We start from the raw sequence: 16587 nt of genomic DNA, 5'->3' as shown, positions 1-16587 counted from the left end.
CAGATTGGATCACAAAACTAAACCCAACCATATGCTGTCTCCAAGAGACACATCTCAGCTACAAGGACAAGCATACACTGAAAGTGAAAGTGTGGAAATTGACACTCCAAGCAAATGGTATCCACGGAAAATCAGGTGTACCCATACTGATATCAGATGAAACAGACTTCAGGGTGAAAAGGGTAACAAGAGACAAAGATGGACATTTCATAATGGTAAAGGGGACTATACAACAAGAAGACATAACAGTCATCAATATTTATGCCCCTAACCAGGGAGCACTGAAATATACCAAGCAACTACTAACAGAACTAAAGGGAGAAATTGACCAAAACACAATTATACTAGGAGACTTAAATACATCATTGACAGCTATGGATAGATCATCCAAACAGAAAATAAATAATGAAATAGCAGCCCTACATGACACATTAGATGAAATGGACATAATTGACATATATAGAGCACTTCATCCTAAAACATCAGACTATACATTTTTTTTCAAGTGTATATGGAACATTCTCAAGGATAGACCATATATTGGGACATAAAATTAGGCTCAGCAAATTTAAGAAGATTGAAATCATACCAAGCATATTCTCTGATCACAAGGCTTTGAAATTGAATATCAACTGCAAAAAGAAAGCAGGAAAAAACACAAATACATGGAGATTAAACAACATACTTTTAAAGAATGACTGGGTCAAAGAAGAAATTAGAGGAGAGATCAAAAGATACATAGAAACAAATAACAATGAAAATACATCCTACCAAAATTTTTGGGATGCAGCAAAAGCAGTTTTAAGAGGGAAATTTATATCATTACAGGCCTATCTCAAGAAACAAGAAAAATCCCAAATAGATAACTTCATGTTACACCTTAAAGAACTAGAAAAAGAAGAACAAATGAAACCCAAGGTCAGCAGAAGAAAGGAAATAACAAAAATCAGAGCAGAACTAAATGAAATAGAGAACAAAAAGACAATAGAAAAAATTAATGTGACAAAGAGCTGGCTCTTTGAAAAGATTAACAAAATTGACAAACCCTTGGCTAGACTCACTAAGATAAAAAGAGAGAAGACACTAATTAACAAAATCAGAAATGAAAAAGGGGACGTTATCACGGACACCACAGAAATACAAAGGATCATCCAAGAATACTATGAAGGACTATATGCCACCAAATTCAATAACCTAGAAGAAATGGACAAGTTCTTAGAAACATATAGCCTTCCAAGGCTGAACCATGAAGAACTGGAAAATCTAAACAGACCGATCACCAGTAATGAAATTGAATCAGTCATCCAAAACCTTCCCAAAAGCAAAAGTCCAGGACCAGATGGCTTCATTAGTGAATTCTACCAAACCTTCAAAGAGGATCTAATACCAATCCTGCTCAAACTCTTCCAAAAAATTGAAGAAGAGACAGTACTCCCTAACTCATTTTATGAGGCCAACATTACCCTAATACCAAAACCTGGGAAGGACAACACAAAAAGAAAACTACAGACCAATATCTCTGATGAATACAGATACAAAAATCCTAAACAAAATTCTAGCATATCGAATACAACAATGCATTAAAAAGATTATTCATCACGACCAAGTGGGGTTCATCCCTGGGGCACAAGGATGGTTCAACATCCGCAAATCCATCAATGTGATACATCACATAAACAAAATAAAGGACAAAAATCATATGATTATATCAATTGATGCAGAAAAAGCATTTGACAAGATACAACATCCATTTCTGGTTAAAACACTTAATAAAATAGGTATAGAAGGAAAATACCTTCACATAATAAAGGCCATATATGACAAACCCTCAGCTAATCTCATAATTAATGGTGAAAAACTGAAGCCCTTTGCTCTACGTTCAGGAACACGACAGGGCTGTCCCCTATCACCGCTGCTTTTCAACATAGTGTTGGAAGTCCTTGACAGAGCAATCAAGCAAGAGAAAGAAATAAAAGGCATCCAAATTGGGAATGAAGAAGTGAAATTGTCCCTCTTTGCAGATGACATTATTCTATATATAGAAAACCCTAAAGACTCTACCAAAAAGCTATTAGAAACAATCAACGAATACAGTAAAGTTGCTGGCTACAAAATCAACGTACAAAAGTCCACTGCATCCCTATATACTAACAATGAAACCTCAGAAAAATACAAAAAAACAATTCCTTTTGCAATTGCAGCAAAAAGAATAAAATATCTAGGAATAAACTTAACCAAGGATGTGAAAGACCTATATGCTGAAAACTATAAGACATTTTTAAAAGAAATTAAAGACGACACAAAGAAATGGAAAGACATTCCCTGCTCATGGATTGGAAGAATCAACATAGTTAAAATGACCATATTACCCAAAGCAATATACAGATTTAATGCAATCCCCATCAAAATCCCAATGGCATTTTTTAAAGAAATGGAACGAAAAATCATCAGATTTGTTTGGAACCACAAAGGACCCCGAATAGCCAAAGCAATCTTAAGAAAAAAGAACAATACTGGAGGTATCACACTCCCTGATTTTAGCTTGTACTACAGGGCTACAATAATCAAAACAGCACGGTATTGGCAGAAAAACAGACACATAGACCAATGGAATAGAATTGAGAATCCAGAAATAAAACCACATAAATATGGACAGATAATTTTTCACAAAGAAGCGAAAAATATACAATGGAGAAAAGACAGCCTCTTCAATAAATGGTGCTGGGAGAATTGGATAGCCACGTGCAAAAGAATGAAAATAGACTGCTATCTGTCACCATGTACCAAAATTAATTCAAAATGGATCAAAGACTTAAGCATAAGACCTGACACAATAAACTGCATAGAAGAAAACATAGGTACTAGACTTATGGACTTTGGGTTCAAAGAGCATTTTATGAATTTGACTCCAAAGGCAAGGGGAGTAAAAGCTAAAATAAACGAATGGGACTATAAGAAACTTAAAAGCTTCTGCAGAGCAAAAGAAACCATCGACAAAATAAAGAGGCAACCAACTGAATGGGAGAAGATTTTTGCAAACAGTGCCTCCGATAAGGGGCTAATATCCAAAATATACAAGGAACTCATGAAACTCAACAACAAAAAAACAAACAACCCAATTGAAAAATGGGCAGAGGACCTGAAGAGACATTTCTCCAAAGAGGACATACAAATGGCAAATAGACATATGAAAAAATGTTCAACATCACTAATCATCAGAGAAATGCAAATAAAAACCACAATGAGATAGCACCTCATCCCAGTCAGAATGGCCATCATCAACAAGACAAATAGTAACAAGTGTTGGAGAGGCTGTGGAGAAAAAGGAGCTCTCATACACTGTTGGTGGGAATGCAGACTGGTGCAGCCGCTATGTAAGGCAGTGTGGAGGTTCCTCAAAAAATTACATATAGAATTACCATATGACCCAGAAATCCCTCTCCTGGGTATCTACCAAAAAAATCTGAAAACATCTACACATAAAGACACGTGTGCTCCAATGTTCATTGCAGCTTTGTTTACGGTGGCCAAGACATGGAAACAACCAAAACGTCCTTCGATAGATGAATGGATAAAGAAGTTGTGGTATATATACACAATGGAATACTATTCGGCGGTAAGAAAAGATGATATAGGAACATTTGTGATAACATGGATGGATCTTGAGAGTATAATGCTAAGCGAAATAAGTCAGACAGAAAAAGCAGAGAACCATGTGATTTCACTGATATGTGGTACATAAACCAAAAACAACAAAAGAACAAGACAAACAAATGAGAAACAAAAACTCATAGACACAGACAATAGTTTAGTGGTTACCAGAGGGTAAGGGGACTGGGGGATGGGAGATGAGGGTAAAGGGGATCAAATATATGGTGATGGAAGGAGAACTGACTCTGGGTGGGAACACACAATGGGATTTATAGATGATGTAATACAGAATTGTACACCTGAAATCTATGTAATTTTACTAATAATTGTCACCCCAATAAATAAAAAAAAAAATCAGATAACACAGACTTCAAACCAAGGAATAAACAATAGATAAAGATCGACATTTCATAGATAAAGAGATTAATTAATCAAGAAAGCATAACAATCCTAAATATGCATACAAGTAAAATAGAAATTCAACATACATGAAGCCAAAGACTAATAGTATTAAAAGAAGAAATAGACAAATCCACAGTTTTAGAGACTTCATCATTCGTCTCTTAGTACATAAATGATAGAACAAATAAACCGAAAGCCACAGGAAGAATATATAAGACTTGAACTACAGTTTCCACCACATTGACCTAATTGACAGTAATGGAACACTCTATCTAACAACAGACTAAATATGTTTTTTCAAGTGTACTTGAAACATTCACCAGAATAAACCATATATTATGCCATTTAAAAAGTCTCAGTAAATATAATAGGATTAAGATCACACAAAGTGTGGTTTCTGATAACAATGGATTTGAACTAGAAATGAGTTTTTAAAAATCTGGAAATCCCCAAGTAATTGAAAATTAAACAACAGACTTCTAAACAACACATGGATCAAAGAAGAAATCATAAGGGAAATTTAAAAAAATATTTCCAACTGAATGAAAACAAAAATATAACATATCAAAAGCTATAGATAAAGGGGCCGGGCCAGTGGCTCAGGCGGTTAGAGCTCCGTGCTCCTAATGCAGAAGGCTGCCAGTTCGATTCCTGCATAGGCCAGTGGGTTCTCAACCACAAAGTTGCCGGTTCAACTCCTCGACTCCCACAAGGGATAGTGGGCTGCGCCCCCTGCAACTAAGATTGAAAGGACAACAACTTGACTTGGAAAAAGTCCTGGAAGTATACACTGTTCCCCCAATCAAGTCCTGTTCCCCTTCCCCAATTAAATATCAAAAAAAAAAATTACATATGTGGCTTACACTATATTTTTATTGGACAGCTCTGCTCTAGATTCTGAGAATTTAACTATCACATTCTGCTGCTTTGATGAGAGAGAGATTTAACAGCACTCAGGAGATGAAATGTGAGCAGTGAAGTAGCAGTATGGACAAAGTATTATGGGGTTGTAACAAGAAAATCATCAGTTCTACCAGGGATAAAGGCCCTGAGGAAGGTGTCCCAGAGGCGGCCTTTGAGCTGGGCACACCTAACAAGGAACAGATGGATCCAGTCACCATGTCTCACATTTGTGCAGCATTTTATATTTCACAAAGTGATTTCATATACATGAATGCATTTCCTGTACACACACACACACACACACACACACACACACACACACCCCATGAAAAACAGGCAGGGCAGATATTAATGTCCCTGTGTCACAAGCAGAAACTGAGTCTGAGAGATGAAATTACTTGCCCAAATTTACTCTGTTGGTTAAGTAGCAGAGCTGGGAGTTTAACCCAGGTCTTTTGAGTCCAAGATCATGGAATTGTCTACCATATCATGGTTGTCTTGAGGTGACTTGGAAACAATTTCAAAAACAGGGAGAAATATTATATGGGAGACGGGGTGGAGGCAGTGGTATCCTCAAGCTAGCTTTTACCAGTTGTGATAAAAGCCAGTTGTGCTCATTGCTTCCCAAATGATATCGAGTCATGGTTTGAAATCAGCTGCGGTGGGAGTATTTACACTACAGAAATTGGCAAATACTACAAATGAAGGCTTTTCTCCTTCAAGAGCCAGTTTCCTAGCACACCTCGGAAAAGGACCCTGGGGGTATAGTGGCCACCAGCTCTAGTGGGAAGAAGCAGTTTAAGCCCTAACTCAGTCACTGATTGTGTGAGCTTAAGCAAATCACACAACCTCTCTGGGTCTTAGCAGTTTCAACCGTGAATAGGAATACTTCAACTTCAACTATATAATAGAAGTCAAATGTCAAATTCTGGAAGCAGAGAGCCTTGAGTTCCCAATCCACTATTTGTGGAAACTTGGAATTTCCTAAACTCTTTCCCAATCTTTGTTTCCTTATCTTTAAAACAAGAGTGATCGCAGAGCCTACCCCAAAAGCATTTGTTTACCGGAGTCCTATCTATACACATTTACTGTAGTATTGGAACTTAAAACTGAAAACATTTAAAAATATTTATTTAAATAGTTCATCTAAAAATAATAAATCCATTACATGTTAACATGAATAACTCATTTTTATGAAAAATAACTATATTTTCTAAAACAAAAAGAAAAATCAGAATAGTACCATTGTTTTACATTTTTGCAAATCTGTTTAATACCTGGCTTAACAGAAGAAAACTGGATTCTCATGTCTGTTTCTGTATTTGATATGTTTTTAAAAGCACACACGGTACTTCTGGAAAAATTCACTGTACACTAATGAAAGAATAAGAGTGAAAAAAGATAAATAATGCCTTACTGTTATTTTGAAGATCACTCCAACCTCATGGAATCCATGAAAGTCTCTCAGAGAACTCCAGGGTCCCAGAACTATAATTTTAGAACTGCTAGCCTAATTCAAAGTTCTCAGTGGCTGTTAACCATTTTTATTCATAGATTCCATTCTCTATGGGTTATTGTGAGGATCAAAAGAAAGAATGTAGTTTTTAAATGACTGAAATCACGCAGAGCTTCTAACGTGGAAAAACTCTAACCTGAAAATTTGGTGCCTATTCTTGAGTATTTTCTTTCACCAGTGGACATTTAAACTCCTGAGATTAATTTATCAGGGCCCTACTTTGCTATTTAATGGCCTAGGAATGAATCAGTCCTCAGAAATGCTTACGGACAGAAGGAAAGGAAGAAGGGAGAAAGAGAATATGAGGAAAGAAAAGAGGGAGGGAGAGAGGGAAGGCAAGCTGTCTGACTTCTAAGATTGCTTAAAAGTTTAGTAATATGCTGATGGAGAAATTACTTTAGCTCCTCATCCTAAGACTGGTAGGCTCTAAAAGCCTTGATAAGTATCCCCACAAGTTTACAATCATCAAACCAATACAATCACCAGGGAAGGAAAGCCCAAGAAGCTACCCAGTTGGCCTTTCATGAGTTGCTCTTCCTAGTGAGAAAAAATGGAAAGAATAGGCAAGATTTTTATTGTGAAAGCTGCTGGGCTTTCATGACAATAGGAAAAGTATATTAGCCATGACCCCTTAAGAACTTAGCTCAAACAGGTTTAAGGGAAAAGAAAAAGTACTGGTTCACAAGAAGTCCATGGCTCACACAAAAAGAGGGTTCCATCTCTCTCCTCCTCGTTTTTTCTCTCTCTTTCCCTCTCCCTCTCCCTCTCCCTCTCCCTCTCCCTGTCCCTCTCCCTCCCCCTGCTCTTCCTCCTCCCCTCCCCTTCTCTCTCACCTCTGCTTTTGGTTTTGTCTCAGAAGCTCCTAGAGAAAGTTCTCAACTGCATGAAGTCTCAAGAGAAAGCTCTTTCCTAACGACCCAAACCAAGTCCTGGTTTGCATGTTATTTGCCTGGTTTGCGTGTCATTTGCCTGGTTTGTTTCTCTGTCCATGCTTACAGTAGGACAACAGCACTGAATTTAACTGACTTGTTAGTGATCCAAAATTATTTCTAACTGCCTTCGGCTCATTGTTTCGAACTTCATTGGGCATTATATTACAATACGAAGACTGGCCTGTTAGCTGTAGATCAATCCATCCAAGGCATCTGTGCAAAGGAATTAATTGGCATGTCTGCAGCACGAATCTGCACAAATATGATTAGCAAAGTTTGTTAGGAAGGTGTTGGCCTTGTCTTCTCTGGTCTAGCAGGACAGAGGCCAAAAAACGAACAAACAAACAACACCTTTGTGTACACAACTCACACTGCTTTGAAAGAAAGACACATTTCCCGTTCCATTAAAATTTATTATGTTGGACAATCAGATGTTTACTAAAGTCTGGCCTCTGCAATTTATTAGAGCCACAGGAAATAGAAACGCTCTCTTGCAAACTGAAGAATCACAGTGGCATTTAATAACCTCGTTTGACAACATCAGTTTGGGTTTATTACATCTGGCTCTCTCTGAAAATTATTTCCCATTAAGTGAGTTTCATTTTAAAGGAAGAATGGAGAGAGGAAGAATAATCTTTTAATAAAAGAAATTTAAATTTCAGCTAATTAGGAGAAAAATGTTTCTAAGCCAGTTCTATAAATTTGGCACACACACAAATTTTTTTTTTAAAGCAGATCAGCTGGAAAGCAATAAAGTGTATCTACTTCTGATCCACACTTCTGCCAGCTGCTGCTTCAAGGGTCTGGCTACACTAGACCTTGTACATTAAGTCCACTTCTTTTATTCCTAGAGACATACAGCCTTTTTTGAACTTGGATTTTATAAAGTGCTGTTTTATTTACTCTTAATTAATCATGCTCAACTGTAAACAAAGTATCTGTTTTAGTTCTGCTGACAATTACCCACTTGTCAACATCTCCCTCAAGTACCTTCAGCATCTGGCTACTACTGCAGGAAACCTCTACATCAAAATGAATGTTTGTCTCAGTAAACTCAGGAATTCATCGATTGCTTTAGCCCATCAGCAGTGAGGATTATATTCTAAGGTCACCGAGGCACCTTGATGAAGATGTATCTAAGCAGATGATAAAGGGTTTCTCAGGATTTCCTTTCATTCTGTTTGCTTTGGCAAAAAGAAGAAAATTATTACAACTGAAGGATCCTGGGGGTAGGGCCCAGATCTGTGACATCGGATACTTCCACAAACCACCAGGCACAGGACCACAGCTCAAGTTGCTGAGAAATCTCCATTAGTAACGTTCCACTTGAGCAACAGAACCAAACTGTGTTGTAATTGGTGGTAATTTATGTGAGGAATGCTTATGAGAGTTGTTGAAACTAGGGTTTGGAGGTAGCACTTTATCCACTGCCCAAATAACCCTTTTCCTTTTGCTTAAAATGTGTAGAAAAGAACATAGGGGGAAATTGCTGCCAAGATCGTTAATATTTTGCCAACAATAAGCTGTTTGAAAGGCAAAATAAATGTTACATTTGGTGGTTTGTTGAGGGAAAATTACTAGTGTATTCCCTGGAGCAGGGACCTCCAATTAAACTGAACACCTATGTTATATCCATTCTGATCTTTCATCCATAAGAAAGTAATCATATGGGGGAGGGGTAGGAGAGGAAACTGGGGACTCTGACAAACCAGTCCTCTAGGAGAATGTATGGGTTATTTACCTAGATTTTACATCCCGGAGGTTAATTTACACCCACTTCAAAACCCAAGAGAATCAAATCACTTGGCATCACTCCTCCCAGTTGGATTACTGGGTGAGGAGTGGTGGGGAGACCGCAAGGATGTAGAACAAGAGAAAGCAGGCGTCCAGCATGGCTAGATAGATCGAAAGTGGCCCAGAGCTGAGTCAAATCCAGAAAAATTAACCTCCTCATCGAGGGAAACTGAGGACCAGGAAGTGCTACGATAAGTGAAATGAGTGCACAGGACTGCGGGACGCACTCAGCGAAGGCCCCCAGATGTCTACAGGACCCGCTAAAATGGATGGGGGGGAGGGATTAGCATTAGTAAAAGGGGATCTGCTGCGCTCCTTTCCAACAAAAGCTGATCAGTCTAACTGCACGTAATTGATTTTAATGAGTGGGGTAGTTCCCTTCGCATTAACGATTGCCCGGGGTCATCAGCCTGCGCGGGGGCGGGGACTCCCGTGCAGATCTGGGTCTCTGCTCACCCTCCAGCCTGTGGCAAACCTGCGCGTCTAGGTTTAGGGCCCTAACGAACAGAGAGATCGGAGAACCTGGATCCTGGCTGGACCGCCGCCCCGTTTCACCTGGTAATTTATGCACAATTAATTGAGATATCTTTTATACTTGATGTGTTGCAAAATTAATGCCTAATTTATGTAATTAGTCAATTAACTCTAATTCCAGCATATGTTCCCAATGCCCAGAAGGTGTTCTGTTTCCCAGGTACTTATTTTGATGTCACGAAATGCAACTAATTAATTTTACATGCATATTAATTTGGGATCTCTTTAGCAGTTCCCTTTGTGCAAGTAATTTTAATATTTGTCTTTCTAACCTTTCAGGGTAGGGTGGGGGAGGTGCAGGTGGGCGTGAGCCCCACGTGGGCACAAACCCAGATTATGCCTAAGAGGTGGCCCTGGTCTAGGGCAGGGTACTCCCGCAGAGGCCTCAAGCATCCGGGGACGTGGGCACTGCGCTCAGCAGGCCCTTAGGGGGCGTTGTAGATGTTGACCCCACCAAGTGCATTTTGCGCAAGCCTTTGGGAAACAGCGAGCCTTAGGGCTTGGAGGTGAGGCGTCCTGGCACGCGGACCGTGAGCCCCAGGACACTTTCCACGTCCCTGAACAAATCGCTCCGCGCCCAGTCACCCGCATTCCGGTGAAAGTGCGAGAGGCTTTCTTTTTTTTTCTTTTATTTTTCTTTCTTTCTTTCTTTTTTTTTCTTTTTTCTTTTTTTTTTTTTTTTGAGTTCTTAAGGACGACTCATTTCCAAGCCATCCCGGGAGGCAAAAAGCGAAAGGTGTCCGGTCGCTGCCCTTCCTCCCAGACATTCCGCTGCTCCCCGAGTGCGGGAAGCCAGGTCACTGCGCTCCCTGAAACTGCAGGGTGGAGGGAGCGGGGAACCGCGCTTCTATCTCCGGCTGTGCAACCCGCTATCTAGGTATCCTCTTCTGGCCGGCAGCGAAGACCCAAGCGGGCTCAAGTTTACTTTCCAAGTTACTGGGCGGCACATTAAAACTTTCATCTTTTTTTTTTGGACAAATTAATGAGCAGTTTAATTAATAAAATCAGAGAGTAGTGTAAGTGCTATGATAATGAAGTTAAATGAGTGCACAGTAAAATATTCACTAATCCAGCGCATTACCAAATACTCCCTTAATTCTGCTTAACACTAAAAGGGTTTTGAGCACCATAATGAGATTCCTCTGTCTGCTAATTAATTGACACGCTCTTGAATATTCATATAACCAGCACCAATACGTTCCTAATTGCACCGTGGAATAGATCTCAGAGGAAAGTAAGTCGCCATAGACTTAATTAAAATAATGTATTCCATATCCAGTACGGGAAAAGATGAGACATTTGCCTTCAAGCGCGCTAAGAAAGTGGCACCTGGTTGGTGGAGGGGAGAGATATCAAACGTCGGCGCCGGGCCTGAAATAAGCGGCGCGGGACGTGCAGGGAGGGCGTTCGACTTCTGAAAACAGCAGCTAGGCTGGGTCCGAACCCCGCGGCTCTGAAGGCGGTTTCTCCCAGGAGCAGCCGTGTTCTTGCTGCCCTCCGAGAGCCTGCCGTACCGGAGGAAGTGGCTGATAGGGCATAGTGTAGCACCCCGATCCCGAGCCCTCTCTTTCCTCCCTGCAGCCCCCCAGGCTGGTCCGAAATGCTGTCTACAGAGGCGCGTGGGGAAACGTCGTCGGTAGAAAAATTCCCCGGGTACTCTTCCCAGAGGTGGTCGAAGCCACAGTAGCCCCAATTCTCCCAGCCCAAGCTGCGATTGAGAGAAGTCGCTGGGACTTCTTTGGGGGGAGGGCGATAGCTCGGGGGGGGGGGAGAGTACCCAGATCCTGTGGATGCTGTCCCTTCTCTTCCGGTTCCCACTCCCTCGAGAAGCGCTGCGGCCCCCAAAACCGCGCCCCTCGGTTCCTGGGCGCATTCTCCCTTACTTAGCGAGTCCAGTGCGCAGGTTCATCCAGCCAAGCTTTCCTCGTACGGTGGGAGGGACAGCCGGGCTGCAGACCTTACATCTGGGCTCCACGATAGATCCATTTTCACTAGATCCACGCAAGTGAAATAACTCTTGTTCTTAGGGAAAACGAGGTTCCCCCCACCCCTTCCTTTTTTGAAAAAAAAAAAAAAAAAACCACCACAGGTTAGAAACTAAAAAGAGTTTATTTGAAGACATACAAATGCATATTTATTATACACATGTAGGCATTAACAATGTAAATTACACCGCCAGCAGTTGCTGGTTGTTTATTCATTAGATCTTTAGAAAATCTACATTGCCTCCAGACAGCGGGATGATAATGTGAAATATACAAGCAGTTTACATAACCAATTTAGACGCGGAGCTTGGTGCGCCGCGACTCGGTGTCTTCAACAGGTCGCGGGGATCCGGACGCGAAGGAAACGCGAAGTTGCTCATAATGACCGAAGATCTGGGGAACCTATGAGGCCCAAGGCTCCCTCTGTCTTTCCGGAAAGGAGTAAAAGACGGGGGGGGGGGGGGGGGTTGGGGGGGGGAAGGATCTGAATCATGCTATATGGCTAATCTATTTTACCCTGTTTGTGTGTAGCTTTTGTTTTCAATTAAGAAAAGTAGGTGACAGGATGAACGGACGGAACGTAAAGATCAATCGCCTCCCCAAGCTCCGGGTATTCAGGAGGGCTAAAGACTGAACTCAAACTGCTTGGGGGCTGGGTGGGGTGAAGTGAGAGGTAAGAGGTTTTCTTAAGGCCGGCGCGCCAACAGCCTACCTGAGTGAAGGAAAGCCAACTGCGCCACCAATCAAATCGCTATGGCAACCACAAACAAATGGTTATCACTCCCAAGAAAATCACCTGCGGGACCAGTCTTTTTGGAAGCACTAAATGCTCCGAGGTTCTGGATTTACCCGAAAGACAGCGAGGAAGGGAGCACTTTAAGGGGATAAAATGGCAGTGCCGACTTAATATTTATTTTAAACATCTAAATATGTACATATATATTTTGAAAAATTCTTACCAAATAAAAATATTAAATAAAATAAACGAGGAAGTGAGGAGTTGCTTACTCAGGTCACTGATGTGGGGGCAGGGAAGGGGGCGGTGAGCGATGTCAGCCACAGTCAGAAGTTCCAAAGTCTCCTAAAACTGCAGGGATGCTACGAAGGGTAGTTAATGATTTATTCCACTCTCCCGAGCCACCCACTCGTCACGGGCTCCCGCTACACCGCCGAGGCGTGCGGGTGATGGGGGTGGAGGAAATGCACTGCGGATCCGGACATTCTGCACTGCTGGGAAGGTAGCTAGTTTGTTTACGGACCTAAAATCTGGTGTTCACGCGGCTGCAGAAATTGAAACCAGAGTGTGAGAAAGAGAGGGAGAAGAAAGAAGGAAGACATAGAGGAACGCAGAGGGCGGTGGATCTGTTTGTGGGGGCCTCAGTAAGCTCTCGGGGCAACCTGGTTTCCCCCTAAAGCTTGTCAGTGGACAGCAACTCACCAAGAGTGAGCAAATTCAACGCCCGAAGCAGGGGCGCTGCGAAGGACCAGGGCGCGCAGCGAGAGGTTGGCACCCCTCGTGGGGACCCGCTAAACCAAGCCCTAGTCCCAGGTGAGACCCGCCTGAGCGGAAGGACCTCGCCGCCCAGGGGCGGCGGGCGTGGGGCTGCCCGGCAGGCCCCTCCAGTCCCCGCCTCCTAGCCATTCTTCGTTGGGGGAGGCCAGTAAGGATCAGCCGCTTGCTTTCTTTTCTTTCTTTTTCAAACCCGCTTTGTGGGTGGCAGCTCAGCGGGGGAAGCATGGAGACAAAAAAAAAAAAAAAAAAAAAAACCGAGAGAGAGAGAGAGAGAGAGAGAGAGAGAGAGAGAGAGAGAGAGAGACAGAGAGAGAGACAGAGAGAGAGAGACAGAGAGAGAGAGAGAGAAATCAAATAGTTTCAACCTTCCCAGAAACACAGCGAGTTATATCTAAAGGCTGCTGTGCTCTTTAGCAAAACCTGTTTCTGCCATTAAGAAAACACATACGCACACGTCCACCGGGTTAAGCTCTCCGCCTTGTCAGCCTGAACAAACAAAGCAGAAGCACGGGGTTTTAAGGCTGGACACCTACAGGTTATCCGGTTTCGAAACAAAACGGCAGAGTGCACCAACAAATATTATGGATGCAAAATATTCTCCATTTCAGATGTCTGCAGTTCTTCCCAGAATCGATTTTATTCCAATTTATGAGCAAAGTACATTTAGCCTACTGTACAGGATTTACCCTAATAATCTATTGCAATCATCATCTTATTTTTTCTGGATAACACATTCAAAGGAGATTAAAACAGTTTTCCCACTTATTGGAAGCTTAGAAACACTTTAGAAAGCTAAAAATCGTCTTCCTGTTCCTGCATTCCCCAAATTCCTGCAAACATAACATTTTAAGAGTGAGTGCCTAGCCAGAGATACTGATTTTCCCCCTCAAGATCTGAGCAAACCAATTCCTGACAAAGAAAATTAATATGAAAAGTATAGGGTGATTCTCTCCCTCTCCTCTTAAAAAAATAAAAAAATTAAAAAAGACCCCTTGCTCCACCCCGCTATTAAACAAAACACAATACCTTTTTCTGGGTGGTACTGCACAGAAGTTGATTCAGTTTTGACAATGTTGTTTAGCTATCATTTGCTATTTTGAATGAATGGGAGCAATCCCCCCTTTTACAACATTTGTTTCCTATTATGGAGAGGTGCAGCAGTTGAGGGCAGACATGTGAAAGTGGCTGTTTGATTCTCTTTTTCATCCCCCTGACCCTGCTTTTGTCCCTCCTCACCCTGGGAATGTCACGCCTCGCTACTTCACTTTGAGATGCTCGAGAAAGTGGCTTTGTTATTCCCTTTTAGACATACACGAAATTGTTCTCATTCCCCCCGCTGTAAAAGATACTTCACATCGGGACTCGGTTCACAAGTGCAATGCAATTTGGCTTAGTCCAACCTTTGTTCTGCATGTACAAATGAGCGAACAGTGCACACATTATACAGTTGATCTACTGCTGTCTTAACCCCAGAGTTAGGGGCTGGGAGAAAAGCAAGTTAATCCCTTCAATACCAAGGTGGCTCTAGCAATATTTCCTCCAATAATAATAATAGATTTGAATTGCTTCTTCTATTTCACACAGTGCAGAGCAAAACTTATGGTGAGGGTTTAGCAACCACAACAAAAATCCTTCCACCAACCTTTTGCAAATAACTTTTTGGACAAAATACATTTGTAGGTTTGGTAATGCTCAATTTAAAGCTATGCAATTGTTCATGCAAAGGAGGGATAGGATTTGGAAACTAAGGCTTGAAATCTCAGAGCAAACCACAACAAGCAAAAACCAAATGGTATTTAGCACACTGATTCAAAAGAGAGGGTATTATGGCCAGCAGGGCAAGAGTTTTCACAGGCACTGAAATTGCCTGTTCACTACAGGTGGGGGTAGCACTTCTTGAGGATGGAAGTCTAGCAGAACCCGGCTTTTAACACTGGCTACTGTTTGTTTTGTGCTTGAGGTGGAGGGAAAACTGAGCCTTCTTTACTCTGCAAATTGCAGCAGCTGCTAGGAAAATACTTCTAAAGGGGTGAGGTGTTGCCACACCGTCTCCCAAACCCAAGGAAAACCTAGGTTTTAACTACAGGTGCCACAATCTGAGGTCTTACCAGGCCTTACCAGGTGACAGGGACTAAGAAGGGGACACAGTTGAATTTGAGCCCCCCCAGTTTGGATGAGAGAGAAGACTGAGCAGGTGGTGGAGACTCTTATCTTTCTTAGAACCCAGCAAGATTGGACAGGGAGGGAATTGATTTTAGACAATCTACTCATCAAAAGTTTCTTTCCAACCTCCCTGTTATGATTTAAGGTCCAAATCCCATGTAACCCAGTCACCAACCAAAGAAATACATGGCTCCAAAGTTCCCTGGCAGACATTCTTTCCTACTAGTTGGGAAAAACAGGTGTGCTCCTTTGAGGCCTAGTGCATGGGTGTGGGAGTGGGAGGTGATGGCGAAGAGGTGTGTGTGTGGGAGGGAGGGGAGCAGAGTCCTTTCACTGCCTGTTGGCCCTTGCCACCAGAACACAGTGTGTATCCTTCCCTGCCTCTCTTCTTTGGGTAGGATTTCCCGCCAGACTCGGTTGAAGTGGCCAGGCAGTGCGGAATCAAACTCCCAGGGCACTCGGGGTAGAGTCATGGCCCGTGGGTTTCCCAATGAGGTGCCCAACTGGGTACGGGTCTCTGGGGCCCATGAACCCGCAAGATCGTTTGGTCTCGTGGCCCCAGGTCGAGCGAACTCATTGAGCGGGTTCACTCTGGTCCCCACCTCCAGAACTTAGAGCCAGGCTGTGGCAGGTGGGGGTGCTTGGTGGCTGAGGCGCACAGATTCCGGGGACAAACACCACCCAGGACACTCAGAACGACAATTTTTTTTTTTTAATTGACCGCTGACAGGCTGAGGGAGTTTGTTTTAGTGCTGAATGCCCCGAGAACAAAATCCTTTTGAAAGGAAAGCTAAGTCGTTTCACGCCACCAAAATGCAGATTTGGTGAAGAATGACTGATGGGACAAAGCAGCGCGGTGCGTTAGCGCGGGTTCCCAGAGGAAGCGGAGAACTTGGGCAAATGAGGGAGGCGGCCTGGAAAGATGGGGCGGGCCGAAGGAGACCCTAAAACCTGAAATCGCCGCACCAGCCCTCCACCTCTCCCCCAACCACCGGCACATTTCACAGCCCATTTGCTAGAGAAGATGGAAAAATTGGAAGGGGTGGGGGGGAGCGAAGCCAACGGAAATGAGGGAGAAGGGTGCAGTAAGAAAGGGGAAAGAGGGAGCAGAGATTCGGACTGGGGGCGGGGAGAGACTCGCTGAGCGGGAGGGAAGGGCGAGGAGCACGAAAGGAGAAGGAGGGGGGCCAAGGA

The sequence above is a fragment of the Rhinolophus ferrumequinum genome, chromosome 6 (genome assembly GCF_004115265.2).
Source record: "Rhinolophus ferrumequinum isolate MPI-CBG mRhiFer1 chromosome 6, mRhiFer1_v1.p, whole genome shotgun sequence".
NCBI classification, from domain to species: Eukaryota; Metazoa; Chordata; class Mammalia; order Chiroptera; family Rhinolophidae; genus Rhinolophus; species Rhinolophus ferrumequinum.
Note: the sequence above shows the minus strand (reverse complement) of the source record.